The following is a 14,676-nucleotide window of genomic DNA, read 5'->3' as shown; positions in this document are numbered from 1 at the left end:
ATTTGACACATTGGTGTGACTAAGTCTTAGTCTAAGTGAGAATAAGGAAAGAGAATGTTAGACCACTTGCAGTGTAATGGTGGGTGGAGTTCAAAGATCAAGGTACTGACACTTAATGAAAATGGGACCAAGTGAGGGTGTTGCTAAAGGCCCAGAGACAAACTAAAGCCTTTTCAATCTCCTCGACACCCCCAACCCCTGCCAAGTTGTCACATTACATTGCTGCAGCAGGAATGAACGGAGAAGGCTCCTGCCGTACTGTGCAGACACACTTGGGGCTGCCTCAGGAGCTCCTGCCAGAGGCCGAAGTGCTGCACAGATGCTAGGCACAGCTGTGAATTCACTGGGCAGTAATACTAAACCTGAAAACAAGATGGCCTTGAGGGTGAGTCAAGATATCTCATTATGTGCTGCTTGCTTGCCTGGGGCTAAAGCTTAAGTGGAGTAAAGGGTGAGGGTAAGATCCTTGGTGGGCTCAAATGGTCCTGCTTGAACTAGAAAGTAAAGATTGCCAGGCCCAGGGGTCAGGCTGTTCCCAGCCACCTCTGCATGTGACAAGCAGGCTTATTCTGTGGCCAGTGTGCCCCTAATACCGGTGGTGGGGGTTGTGAATATGACTCAGCCCTGCTTCACTTTGTAGTTTTCAGGCTAATCCAACTCTGGAGTAGCTCCTATGCTTGCACTCTTAAGTAAGATGCATTTCTCAGCAAAGGGAAGACTTCCATTTTTCAGGTTTTAAGGTTGCACTTACTTTATCTAATTTTGCATTTTTGGTGAATACATGCAAATTACCTTCCAAGCTATTCATGATTTAAAGACATCTAAGTTCTTCCCCATCATTATGTTAATATTTGTTGTATTTCAAAATACAGTTTTTTTTTTTTTAACAACCATTCGAGAATGATGTAGCCAACATCCAGGAGCTACACGCTCCGTTCTATTAAACCGTAATTTTGTCAAAATTAATTGAGAATTTAATAAAAGCAAAGCATGACAGCTATAATTGAAACTGCTGGAGTACTCAACTGCAACTGTCCTATCTCTAAAAATAACCATCATATTGTATTTGGCAGCTCTTTTTCCGCACATATATTATGTATTATGACATATGTATACAAAACAAATAACAGTTCTCATTGTGAAATACTTCATCTATAGTGTCATGCCAGTTTCTTCTTATAGTAGCACTGTTTTTGAGATTACTTCATATTTGTCAAATTCATGTTAATTAACCCTGGTGTCTGTAACAAACACTATAACAATATAAAGTTATTCCTCCTTCCTCCAATTGTGTTTGCTCATATAAAATCCTGAGTTGTTTTCCTCCAAGTGATGACTCAGAGATTGGAACTTCTTTCAGTCATGTGTCTGCAGTGTCTTAGATTCCTCTTCTCTTGTCTCATTGAAATGGGAGAAAAAAGAAGATAAGGGAAAACAAAATTATATCTAAAGATTGTGTGGCATTTAACACCCTAATACTAGGGTGGAATATAATTCCAGGTTTGCAATTTACTAAATATTTAGCTGTTTGTATGTCATATGGTGTCTATACCTCTCACTCATTCATGTTAAATGAGACTGTTGGGTCAGATTGTTAAATTTCCTGCTGGTGTTATCATTCAATAAGTCTAAAGGAATGTTTGCAGTCTTGTTTTTTATATGACATAACTGTCAAGCTGTCTGACTAGCAACAGAGTGAAATATTACACACTCTGATACTTTCATAAGTATAATGGTTTGGTTAGGGCTGCAATATTCATGTATTTACTCAAACTCCTAAGAAGATTAAAAGGAACATTTTCTTTATTGAGTACTGCCTGCAGTATGACTTCAGGGAAATGCTGAGAAAATATGAGATGGACTGTGGTGTTGAGTAGCCCCCACACTGATAAAGAAAAGGGAGTGTGCCGCAGGCTGCATAATGCAAGATGCTATTAAAATCAAGAGCAAGATCCTGGCTTTTTGATGATGAACAGCTTTAGACATAGGAAGAAGTAGAAAAGGAAATGGAGAAGTAGAAGCAGGGGAAGAGTGGAACTGTATTTCTCATCAGCTGATAGCTTGGTATGTAGATCCAGCCCTGATTCTCCAGTCAGGATTTCAATCTTATCAATAAGGTGTTTCTGCTGATCTGCTTCTGGGGTCCTCTGTTATACATAGGTCCACAGCCCCCTGGACTGTTCCCGGTCATACCTCTTGATGCACACCCTTTCCAGAGTGATCCAGTTTTATGCTCTTGATTGATGTGAAAGTCACCTTGTAGGGCTGGGCTCCTATGACCAGTTTTGACCTTGCTGATTTGTCCTTGTTGTAGGAATACAGAACTATAGGCTGGATAGGCCATTTAGGATTAGCAGGCCCACCATGGATTACTTTCTTTTTTACTTTTTAAAGATTTATTTATTTTTGCATACAGAATTGGGGTACAGGCCAGAGGCATAGGGACAGTGAAAGGATTCACCAGAGAGTGGGGAGCAGAACAGGCAGAGAGACAGGATACACTGCTGAGGGGAGCAGTGGGCAAGACAGGAGAGGTCTGCTGTGCCAAGTATGTTGCCTCCAGGGCTGGGATCGAACTCACTTTGAGGTGCCTGCTGCTGTCTTGCAGAGCTGCTCATTAGCCCATTGCGCTACCAGGGAGGGTCCCACAATGGACTTCTTTCTAGCAGAATTATACCCACCACTGTGGGTGGTCACATAAGGGCTAAAACCAAAGAAATTTAAATAATAATAATAAAACAACAAAAACTGGAAACAAATAGTAATATATAAAATAGGAAGAAGTAGCTATAAACAGTAAAAACTTAAAAATACAAATTTTTAAAATCTTATTTATTAAACACACACACAGGTGCACCAATTGGCACCTTGTTTGACCAATATGGAATAGTGGCAAATTCCTGAAGAGTTAATACCCTCATTTTGATTACTGTATGAATAGCACCTGAATAATATCTCAATCAACATTGTACATACGGATAAATTACTTTGCTTTGCCGCTCTGCTGTATTTATCCACAAATTGCTAAATTCAAAGTTAGGTTTGAACAGCTGGTTATTCTCCCTCAGAACTAAAATAATTGATTTATTGTTAAGTACAGACCTAAATTACTGAGTTTTCTCTTCCAAAAATGGAAACTCTTACCACTCTCTATTGCTTACCCATGATTATTAGCTTGTACTCTAAGAAATAGAAGTTGTCTCTTCCTTTTTAACAATCACTCTTAGTCTAATCACTTGAAATGTTAATGTTTTTTGCTCTTAGTGTAACAGGTACAGGTTTCATGGACTCTGCCCCCACTCAATGCTGGAACTCCAAATCCCATCAGTACCAAGAAGAAGCACGCAGGGACGTGAGGGCGGAGCTGAGCAGCCAGGTTGGGATAAAACCAGACATGTGGGCTCTTGGGGTCTCTTGGCCTGGTGGTTCGCAGCTGATCCTTTTGGCGCTCAATCAGTTTTCAGCGTGCCAGTGGAGTCCACGTCAGCAGAACTGGTAGGACATCCTAGTTAACCTGTGTTTCTCTCCCTCTTTCCCTGGGTTATTCCTTTACCTTTCTCCTTATAAATAAATCCATTATTTAACCTTTTGAAGTGTGTCCATAATACGATTGAATCGTAAGCGCACGGGTGAAGACCCACAGACAGGCAACCCAATTCACTTTGGGGTGCCCTGTAACAGATTGGCGCCCAACGATCAGCTGCGAACCACCAGGCCAAGAGACCCCAAGAACCCACATGTCCAGTTTCATCCCAACCTGGCTGCTCAGCTCCACCCTCACATCCCTGCGTGCTTCTTCTTGGTACAGATGGGATTTGGAGTTCCAGCATCGAGTGGGGGCGGAGTCCATGAAACCTGTACCTGTTACATTAGCAATAAGATATGTGTTATATCAAAATAATATACTACTGGAAATATAACAGAATATATTCTTCCTCACTTTATCGTTATTTTACGCGACACACAACTCACACTATCAACATTTTAAGAGGAAAGCTTATTTTCTCTACAAATCAACTTTTACCATCTTCCATTCTGATAATAGTTTTAGTTTAAAAAGTCTCTATGAGGTTGGATCAAAATAATTTGAAACTGGTGCCAGACTTCAAAATTCACAAATATTGGGGAAAAATAAAGCATTACTCAATTCAACTAATTTAACTGCATTGTATGCTCATTTAGGTTGATGTGTCAACAGAAATTGATGCCATGAAGTTGACCAGTTCTGTTACAGGGCAGGGAGAGATGAGCACCACCGAACCCCCAAACCTGCCTGCTCTAAATAAGCTCTGCCATCCATCACATCAAGATAAGACCTAAGAGTTTTAATGGAAAGGAACTTTCATACAATGAGTGTGCAATACAGAAAAGACAAAGAATATGGTTTTTAAATCAAACACCCAAGTTACCCACCCCAAAAGATTGGTCCAAAGCAAGAACTGAAAGCCCGCCACAAGCCTAAAGTACCTTCCGGCGGGGACCCATAGAAAAGGGTCAGCAATGGCCAGTTAAGTCTAGGAGGTAAAGAGCAAAATCAAAATCAAGATAAATGCTGCCATAGTGAACCTCCCAACAGGTCTCTCACCCACATCTGTTTCAACCAGTCCAGGGCCAAGAAACAAGCACAGTTTCCTCACATGTCTCTCTCTGTGGCTTCTTCAGGTCTCCTGGTTCTCTATCCTGCTTCTTTCTTTTTCAGTCTCCACTCCAGAATCCTCTCTTCTCTGCTCAGCTCTATCCTGCTTCTGGGTGGGGCAGCAACCTGGAACTTCCCCTTTTCCTGGGGACCACCCAGTTGCTGTTCCTAGACAGGCTTTTCACTGAGCTCTTCACCATCCAACTTTACCGAAATTTCAGCAAATATATCCCTCCCTAGTTTCCTATTTCTACTTCCTGGTTTACTTCTTTTTTCTCCTATCACTGTCTAACCATGCAGTAAATTTCATGTATTTACTTGACTTTTGTCCCCACTTGAACATAGTCTTGATCAAGGCAAGTGTGGATTTTTACCTGTGATGTTGACTTGCAGAAGTGCTAGGCTCAGAGAGTGGGATCCTTGGGTTACTGCTGAGAAGTTTCACCAGAGTTCCCCTGTCAGCAGCACATGGTGTGTCCTTATAAGGCAGAGATGGCTAGCCATATCCAAAATGTAAGCTTAATATATTAAAAATGGAAAGGAAAGAAAAAAAATGCTTGCACAGACTCAAACAGGCAGAAAGAACTGCCCCTTGTCAAGAAAATGAGAAAGAAAAAGAGGCATCTACATAGTCACGAGCAGTCAGGAAAGCTGTTCAGCCAGTGCAGAAACTGAACTGACATGGGACCTGTCTTTGGGAGTGTCCAATACTTTGTGGAATTGCTATTGTTAAGTTAATTACTTCTAGGGTGTGGCTAGATCGATTAGTCCGGACCTAAGGTCTACAAAGACCTCCATCTCCATCTGCCCTGTGCCGCCTGATAATTTCTGGAGCAGTTTGAAACTTTCTGTGGCAGTTGGAGCCTCAGGATTTTTCATTTGAATAGCTGGTGTTGTAACAGGGTGGTCCCTAGGAAAAGGGGAAGTTCCAGGTTCCCTGCCCTACCCAGAAGGAGGGTGGAGCTGAGCAGAGAAAAAGGAGAGAAGAGAAGAAGAAAGAAGAGAAAGAAGCTGGAAGGAGAGGAGCAGCAAGCATATGAGGAAGAAACCGTGCTTGTTTCCTGGCCTTTGACTGGTTAAGGCAGATGTGGGTGAGATACCTGTAGGGCGGTGACTATGGCAGTGTTTATTTTCATTTTGATTTTGCTTTTTTTCCTCCCAGATTTGTCTGGCCATTTCTGACCCTTTTCTATGGGTCCTGGCCAGAAGGTGCTTTAGTCTTGTGACAGGCTTTCAGGCCTTGCTTTGGACCAATCCTTTTTGGGTTGACTTTTGCCCATGGGTAACTTCAGGTGTTTCATTTTAAAAGTTATATTCTTTGTGTTCCGTATTGTATATTCACTGTATTAAAGTCTCTTTTTATTAAAATTTTATATGTTTTGTCTTGATGTGGCGGATGGCAGAACCCACTTAGAACAGGCAGGTTTGGGGCTTCAGGGGTGTCCCTCTCTTCCTGCCCTATAACAATCTAACAACTATAAATCATTTCTAGCCTCACCTCCAGTTTCTGGTCTTGTTAGACCCTCATTATAAACTTTGTACTCTAAACTCCAAGCCCTGTTTTGTTCACAATGGTATGTTCAGTATTTTGAGTAGGACCTAACTCACATTAGAAATTCAGTTAATATTGCTGAAGTTTTATTTATTTAATATTGCTGAAGTTGCATTGCTACTTTGTGCCAGATGTGGACATGCATTGGTGAGTTTAAGAAAAAGTTTCCTTTCCTCATAGGGCTTTAGCATAGTGCTTTTATTTTAAGAATATATGTGATAGTTAAGTACACAAGTAACAGTCGACTCCTGGAAAAGGGGAGAGGCCAGACTCCCTGCCCCACCCAAAGGAGGGTGGAGCTGAGCAGTGGGAAGAGAAGATGCTAAGAGGAGACTGGGGAAGGAAAAAGCGGGGTAAGTTATCCAGAAGGTGGCCTGGAGGAGTTACTTGGAGCAGAGAGACATGTGAAGAAACTGAGCCTGCTTCTTGATCCTGGACTGGGTTAAACAGATATGGGTGAGATATGGCTTTTGTTCTTTCCCTTCCAGACTTGTCTAGCTGTTTCTGACCCTTTTCTATGGGTCCCCTCTGGAAAGTGGCAGGTGGTGGTAGACTGGATATTTAAGGCTGGATATTTACCCAGGAGGACATAGCTAACTTTGGGTGCTTGGTTTGGAAATAATAGTGCCTTTTCTGTATTGTACACCAATGGTATTGAACTTCCTTTCCAAGACATGTTTTGTCTTGTAAGGCAGATAACAGAACCTATTTAAGAGCAGGCAGGTTAGGGGTTCTGGGGTTCCCCTCTCCCTGTCCTATAACACAGAAATCTCAACCATATTTCTTGGCCATTGAGAAACACAGGATTTGCTGAACCACTGTAACATGGTGAACTCCAGGGAAATGGGAGATTCTAGGTTCTATGCCTTATCTAAAGACAGACACAAGGAAGGGTTAAACTTCCTTGGGGAAGGGAGAAGCAAGAGAAGAAAGTAAGGAAATCCAGAAGGAGCTGAGTCTTTTGAGCTCAGGATCCTTGGGTTCACTCCCCTTACAGTGGCAGGTGGCGAGATTCTTCACAAGACAGAGACTCAGTTATCAGTTATATTTAAAGAGGAAGTTTATTATAAAGAGACAGGAGAGGAAGAGACTTGGATAGGTGCAAGTGGGCAGGAAGAGCTGCCCCCAAAGGGACAGGTTTGCCAGAAAGAGACCTGCATGGTGCAGACAGGTGGTCTTAGAGTGGCCTCCGCTGAGGGAGGTCAGTGCAGAGAAGTCCCAGCATGGTACAGGTCAGGGGCAGGCAGGACACTGTTGCCCTGCAGTGGGAGAGAGCGGGTGGAAAGCAGCACCTGCATAGGCACAGGTGGGCAGAGGAGCGGCTGCCCGGGCTGGTGGAGAGACTGCACTGGTATAGACAGCCTCTCCCTGGGAGGGGCTCACTCCTTATGAGCCTAGGTTTGTTGACTTTGAATGGAATCTCAGATTCCTGATGCGCTTCATCTCAGTTTCTTTATCTTTCACCTTTTGGATTTGAGCTTCAGACACAGCACCCAGCAGTCTTTAATCAGCTGGGAACTCCTGCAGATATTCAGGCACCCCTGGGCAGCCCAGACACTGTTTTTGACCTTGATTTTATGGCTGTGTCAGTTGCTACACTAGCCCCTTCTACCCATCCACTTTAGTCTTGTGCTGTCTCCCCTGCGTTCCTTCCTCTACTATCAGAGACATGGAGGGAGCACCTGGAGCAGAGATATGTGAAGCAGCCGTGCTTGCTTCTCTGCTTTGGACTTACACCAGGGACTTAGGAGATGTGGAAGGAGACACTTGAAACAGACTTTGCTGAGAGACCCTTGGGCAACCTTTAGTCCTGGTTTTGATTTTTCCTGCCAACTTATCTAGCCCCTTCTCCTTTCCTAAGGTCCCCATTCAAAGATACCTTAGACTGGTGGCAAGATTTTGGACCTCAATGCCCTGATTTTAGTCAATCCAGTTTGGGTGGTTATTTACCCATGAGGGGGTGGGTAACTTCCAGTATTTATTTGGAAACTAGTTTAACTATATTCTTCCTTTTCTCTCTGTTGCACAGTAATTGTATTAGTTATTTTTTATTGCTGGTCTTATGCACCAAAATTATGTTTGTCTTTATGTAACAGATGGTTAAACCCATTAGAGAGCAGGTAGGTTTGAGGTTCCCAGAGTACACCTCTTCCAGCCCTTTAACACCATTAGGAACATAGAAATCATGGTAAGTTGAAAATGGAAGGCATTCAGGGGAGCCTATAGTATGGCTGTTTTGGGGGTTCCTCTGCAATGTGTTGATCTTTGGTCATTTCTCAAGTGTTCTACCCTTGCCATTCATCTTAATACCTCAGTTTCTTCTCTTCTGCAGGAATTCTCTGCACTTGGATTGCTCATTCTCTATATTCTTCCTTTTTTCCATCTAACAAGTAAAGCTAGTGGTTCATACATAAGAGTGGCTTTGGAATTTAACTTTATGAGCTTGAATCCTGACTTTCTCATAGCTATACTGTGGCTAAGAGCAAGTTGCTTTTTTGTCTGTTCCTTCCTGTTAAAAATTTTGAAAAGTGAGGCCCTCCCTGGTGGCGCAGCGGGTTAAAGCACAGCACTGAGAATCTAAAGCCACTTCCGCATGAGTTCGATTCCCGCCTGCCCCGGAGGTGACCACATGGCGTGGCAGACCTCTCCTGGCCCGCTCGCTGCTCCCCTCAGCAGTGTACTTCGTCGATCTGCCTGTTCTGCTCCCCACTCTGTCTCTGGTGAATCCTCTCACCCTCCGCATCTCTGGCCTGTACCCCAGTTCTGTATGAATAAATAAATAAATCTTAAAAAAAAAATTAAAAAAAAAATTTTGAAAAGTGCATACAATATTAATATAGTTTAGACATGTTAGCTATAAGTGGCTTAATATATGAGAAAAAGACTTAAAGGATATGGTACAGAGTAAGCAACTGCATTATATATATATATATATATATATATTATATTACATATAACACACACACATATTTATAATTCATAATTTCTACTGAAGCAGTAAGGTTGATTGAAAATATTTGCCCCTTAATGTAGCAAAACATATTAACAATGAAGTTATTCATAAATGTTTAACTTCTGTACCTTTTGCCTATAAATTGAGAATATTTAACAACTATTTTAACTTGAATGCATTTAATGTAAAAATTAGAGAATAATTTTTCTAACTGGTTTATTCCCTAATTCATTTTGTGTGTTATTTTTCTCTTTCTTATACTGATATGTTTTGTTGCTGTAATTCTTATGTAATTTTTGCTTTTTGATGTAATTTTTGCTTTCTGAAAGGATCTTTGGAGTGCAAACATTTGTCAGTTCTTTCCTGTCTAAAAATGACTATAAGATTATTTTTGCAAATTTACTATTAACATAATTGAATACTAAATTGTAGGACATAGAATTAAAGCACTTCAAAGTCATTTTCACCTAGATTTTTTAAAAAATTGCTTCAATGATTTCTGATAGTAAATTTGCTATTAAAATTTCTTTTGCATAAGTTAATAAAGTTGTTTGTTTTTCTCTTTTTAAAAAGTCTGACATGTTCTGTTTTCTAGTTAGATAATATGACATTTTTTTCTTGAAAGAAATTTGGAATTTTTTCTTTATCCAAGATGTTCTGAAATTTCATTAGACTATGACTAATTTATGCTGTTTAATAGTCAATGAGTTTGTTCAATCATAAAACAAATACTATTTTTTTTTCATTTCTGGGACATTGCTATTTTATTATTATTATTATTATTTTTCCCCACTCTTTTCCCTGTTCTTTCCTTTATGTAACTGGGTATCATTTCAATGTCTTTATTTTGTCTTTTGCAATGAAATCTTGATATTTACTTGATTCTATTTTCTGATTCAGTAATAATATTCACTTGTGTAATTCAATTCACCTATTGAATTTTCTTTTAAAATTTGCAATTATATTTCACATTCCTACAATCCATGTTTTCTTTTGTTTGTTTTGACTTTTTTTTTTTTACTATGGTTGTCACCATTTTTGCTGAACGGTTTGTTCTTTTAATTGGTTCTTTTGCATCTATTCAATTTTCTCTCAACTACTATATTTTCTTCAAAGTAATCTTATTTCCTGCAAGGACTTTATTTCTATTTGTGGAGTATATTCCCTTTCCTACAAGTATTGCTTTTCTTTAAGGAATGGTTGAACTTAACGATCTGTCCATATCTGTATGTGAGTTTTCATATTAAGTAACACAATTTCTTAAACCCACATTATAGCCATTCCATGCCTATAATTAATACATTTTGAATTCAAGAAGGGAAGGAAATTTGCAAACTTCAAATCTTAAATCTGATATTTATTCAACAATAGGAGAAGCCTTACGAACTACAGCAGGAGTGAATTATTACTGAAGAGAATATTTTGTTCATTTAAAAGTTCGTGTTTTAGGTTTTAGATCCCAAAGGGAGAAGGATTTTATAATCTTAATTTCTTTCCTCAGAAAATGATTAGAGTGTTTCCTTAATTAAGTAAAATCATTGTGACTATATTATTTCTTTCCATGTTCCTTAAAACCGTTCTTAAAATAACTGAAAAATTACAATGACAAAAATGAAAAATGGGAAATTTGTAATGTTTTGATATCCATTTGGCAGTGGCATAATGTATTTATTATGGAGTGGAGAACACAACATTTTATACTCCAGCTCTATCTTCTACTTTCTTTTTTTCTTCTTATTCTTGGTCAGTTGAAAGTAGCAACATATTCTCCTTATCTTACTCCCTTGCAATCATTCTTTCACTATCCCACTTATCTAACCACGACAGAAACAATTCATGTTCATTTCTTCTTGAAATACTTCACTTAATTTATTGTCATAAACTGTGTAACTAAAAACAATTGCATTTGTCACTTGCCAATTCCTTCCAAGTTCTCAAAATCCATAAAGTCACACTCTAGCAGAAAGTCTCAGCTTTTTTGTCATGCCTTCCTTAAAACTCAAAGGTAGTATTACAGGACAAGAAGAGGGACCCCTCAAGGGCACCCAAATCTGCCTGTTTTACATAGGTTCTGTCATCTACTCCATCAAGACAAAACATGTAAAGTCTTTAATGACAAGGAACTTTAATACATTGAGTGTGCAATACAGAAAAGACAGAGAATATAGTTTCTAAATCAAACACCCAAAGTTACCCATCCTCTTAGGGGTAAAAGTCCACCCAAAAGGGATTGTCCCAAAGCAAGTACTGAAAGCCTGTCACAAGTCTAAAGAACCTCCCGGCAGGGATCCATAGAAAAGGGTCATAAATGGCCAGACAATTCTGGGAGGAAAAGAGTTTAACCAAAATTAGGATAAAAGCTGCCATGGTCAACCTCCCCACAGGTCTCTCAGATCTGTTTCACCCAGTTCAGGACCAAGAAACAAGAGCCACTTCTTCACAAGTCTCTTGGCTTCACCTGCCTGCCTCCAGTCTCCTGACTCTCCATCTTCAATCTCCTCTCCAGATTCTTCTCCCTGTTCAGTTCCACCCTTCTTTGAGTGGGGCAGAGAACATGGAACCTCCCCTTTCCCCAGGGACCACTCTATTACAGTATGATTGGAATAATTTTTGTCTTTTATTGCTCTATAGTTCTATAAATATCTTTTTGAGCAAATGAATAAGCCCTAAGGCATCAAACAGAATAGTATCTGCACTGTTACCTGGTAAAGTGTAATAGTTTTGTTTTCTAGTTAACTACAGGTACAGAAAATTTAGTCTGCAGAAGTAATACAATGAACTATATAGTTTTTACTAAAATAAATACATAAATAAAAATGCATACATGTTAAAGAGATATGAGTGGCAACATTTTTAAATAACAAGCTAAAGCAATATCTCAGTGATACCAATTTTAGTAGTCATTCTGATTTTCTCCTATGTACAGTGCCACATTAATCATTCTGCAGTTATAACTCCATAGCAATTTCCAGTTTTCAGTGATCCTTTACACATACAAATATATATAAATTTCACTTGCAGAGCATAGGTCTGTTGTGCTTAAAGAAAAAAAAAATTCTAATTTAGGCTTCTTGTAAAATGTAAACCAGTCATAACATAGTGTAAATCCCAAATGCATTTAATTACATAGAAGAGATTGTAAAAAACATATTATTATCTCGAGAGGTTAAAAAAGAAATTTATGGTGGCAAAATTTTTTCGTAATTAATAGTATACTCTGTACTAAGAGTGTAGACCACTATTAGACAATGGGTATTTGAATTTTATCTCTCTGACTTAATTGTTTGAACTTGGATAAATTAGTGAACTTTTGTGTCTCTGTTACTTCATCTGTAAAGCATAGATAAATATAATATCACTACTACCTCATAAGGTTTATAAGCACTAAATATATCAGTGTTCAGTATTAGTGAATAATAATCCTATGAATATTTAACTGCTATTGTCAATATGAACTTAATATTTTTAATACAATGTATTTTTTAGAAAAATTTATTTATTTATGCATGCAGAAATGGGGTACAGGCCAGAGGTGTAGGAGGTAAGAGGAATCACCAGAGACAGAGTGGGAGCAGAACAGGCAGATGTACTGAAATACACTGCTGAGGGGAGCAGCAGATGGGTCAGGAAAAGTCTGCTGTGCCATGTGGGTCACCGCCATGCTAGGATTGAACTTGTGGTGTAGTGGCTGCTATAGCTTCATAGCGCTGTGCTTTAATCCATTGCTTCACCAGGGAGGACCCAGTTGATATATTTTTACTATTTAGTAGAGCATATATTTTCGAAAAGAGAATAGTCTACTTATTTGGATGAATTAACAATTAAAGAATGTGTTTAACAATTCTACTTAAAATAAGAAAAAAGAGACAATGATGATGTCAGACATCACTCAGAATGACAGTGTATTGCACCACATCCACAAAGAGTATCTATTTACCTAACTATTTATTTATTTATTTATTCTTGAAGTTAGACAGTAATTTTTTGAGAACTTCCCCTCCTAATAAGAGGAGGATTTGACACTTTACCAGAAAGACACTGCACCAAGACAACCCCACGACTCAGATTAATACCGAAACACTCCTTGAACATTAGGGATTGATAGTAATAATAAAGAAACTCAGGACATTTCAGGATACAAAGAAAAGCAATTTAAAGTAATACAAAATTCAATTCAGAAAAGCTAGCCAGAGAATAAAACTAAAAAATAAAGCAATAAACTCAGAAATGAAAAGAATGGGAAAAAAGGTAGTAATTGAAATTAAGAAAGTCTCATATTCAGGATGTAAAGACCTCAATAAATGAAATCAAAAACTCTAGTGAAATCAGAGTGAAACAAGTGATGTGCAGAAGCAGTGACCTCAAAGATAGTAATGCACAAAGGACACAAGTAGAGAACAGAAAATTAGCATGTAGAAAGAATGAAGACGCACTTTGAGACTATTCTAACTTCATTAAGTGAAGCAACATAAGAATAATGACTAGCCCAGAAATGGCGACAGAGAGAGGACATAAATTTTTATTATAGCAAATAACAACAGGAAATTTCAAACATGAGGGAGGAGTAAATACATAAATCAATGGAGCCAAAAGAACACTTACATGCAATAAGACCTATACTAAGACATAACAGTGAAAAAATATCAAGAGTTAAAGACAAAGAGTACTGAAGGAAGCTGGAGAAGGATGGGAAGCAGGTTATTTATAAAGATATTCCTATCAGGCTTTTATCAGACCCTCAGTAGAAACTCTACAAGGGAGAAGAGAATGACATATTTAAAATATTTTATATTAAAAACTGCAGGTCAAGATACTAAAATCTATATGACTCTCTTTCAGATATGGGAGAGAATAAAGGCCTTCTTATACAAAAGGAAGCTGAAGAAAGGATTCAGCTTGTCTATTCCAATAGACATCCAATACAAGAAATGTTGAAAGAAGGTCCTCTGTATCATTCAAGAAACAAGAATGTCTACAAATAAATGAATGAGGAAATAAATAGATCAAATTAGGATAAATGGCAGTAGTAAGCCCTCATTATAATAATAGTCACCCTTACCATAGGGACAAAATTCACACACACATAGAAGACATAAAGAAACAAATGAAAAGATTAAGATTGTTAAAATGGCCATCTTACCTAAATTAATATACAGAGTCCCTGCTATTCTTGTCAGACTAAATGTCATGCTTAAAAGAAGTGGACTAAACATTACTGAACTTTATATGGAGCCATAAAAAATCCAGAAAAGTCAAAACAAACCAAAGAGAAAAGAAAAAAGCTATCATGTTCCCAGATTCATACTGTACTACAATACTACAAATCTATATTAATGAAAGCTGTATGGCAATTGAGTAAAAATAGACATACACTTACATTGAGAGTTAATTTATGACAAAGAAGTTAACAGTATAAAATGAAGAAAGGTGTTAGGGAAACTTCACAGTCATATGAAAAAACGAAACCAGACAACTGTCTCATTCCAAACACAAAAATTAACTCAAAGGGGATTAAAAATGTGGATATAATCCCTA

This window comes from Condylura cristata, unplaced genomic scaffold (assembly GCF_000260355.1).
Source record: "Condylura cristata isolate star-nosed mole 26May11 unplaced genomic scaffold, ConCri1.0 scaffold00012, whole genome shotgun sequence".
NCBI classification, from domain to species: Eukaryota; Metazoa; Chordata; class Mammalia; order Eulipotyphla; family Talpidae; genus Condylura; species Condylura cristata.
This window is presented reverse-complemented; position numbering follows the sequence as displayed.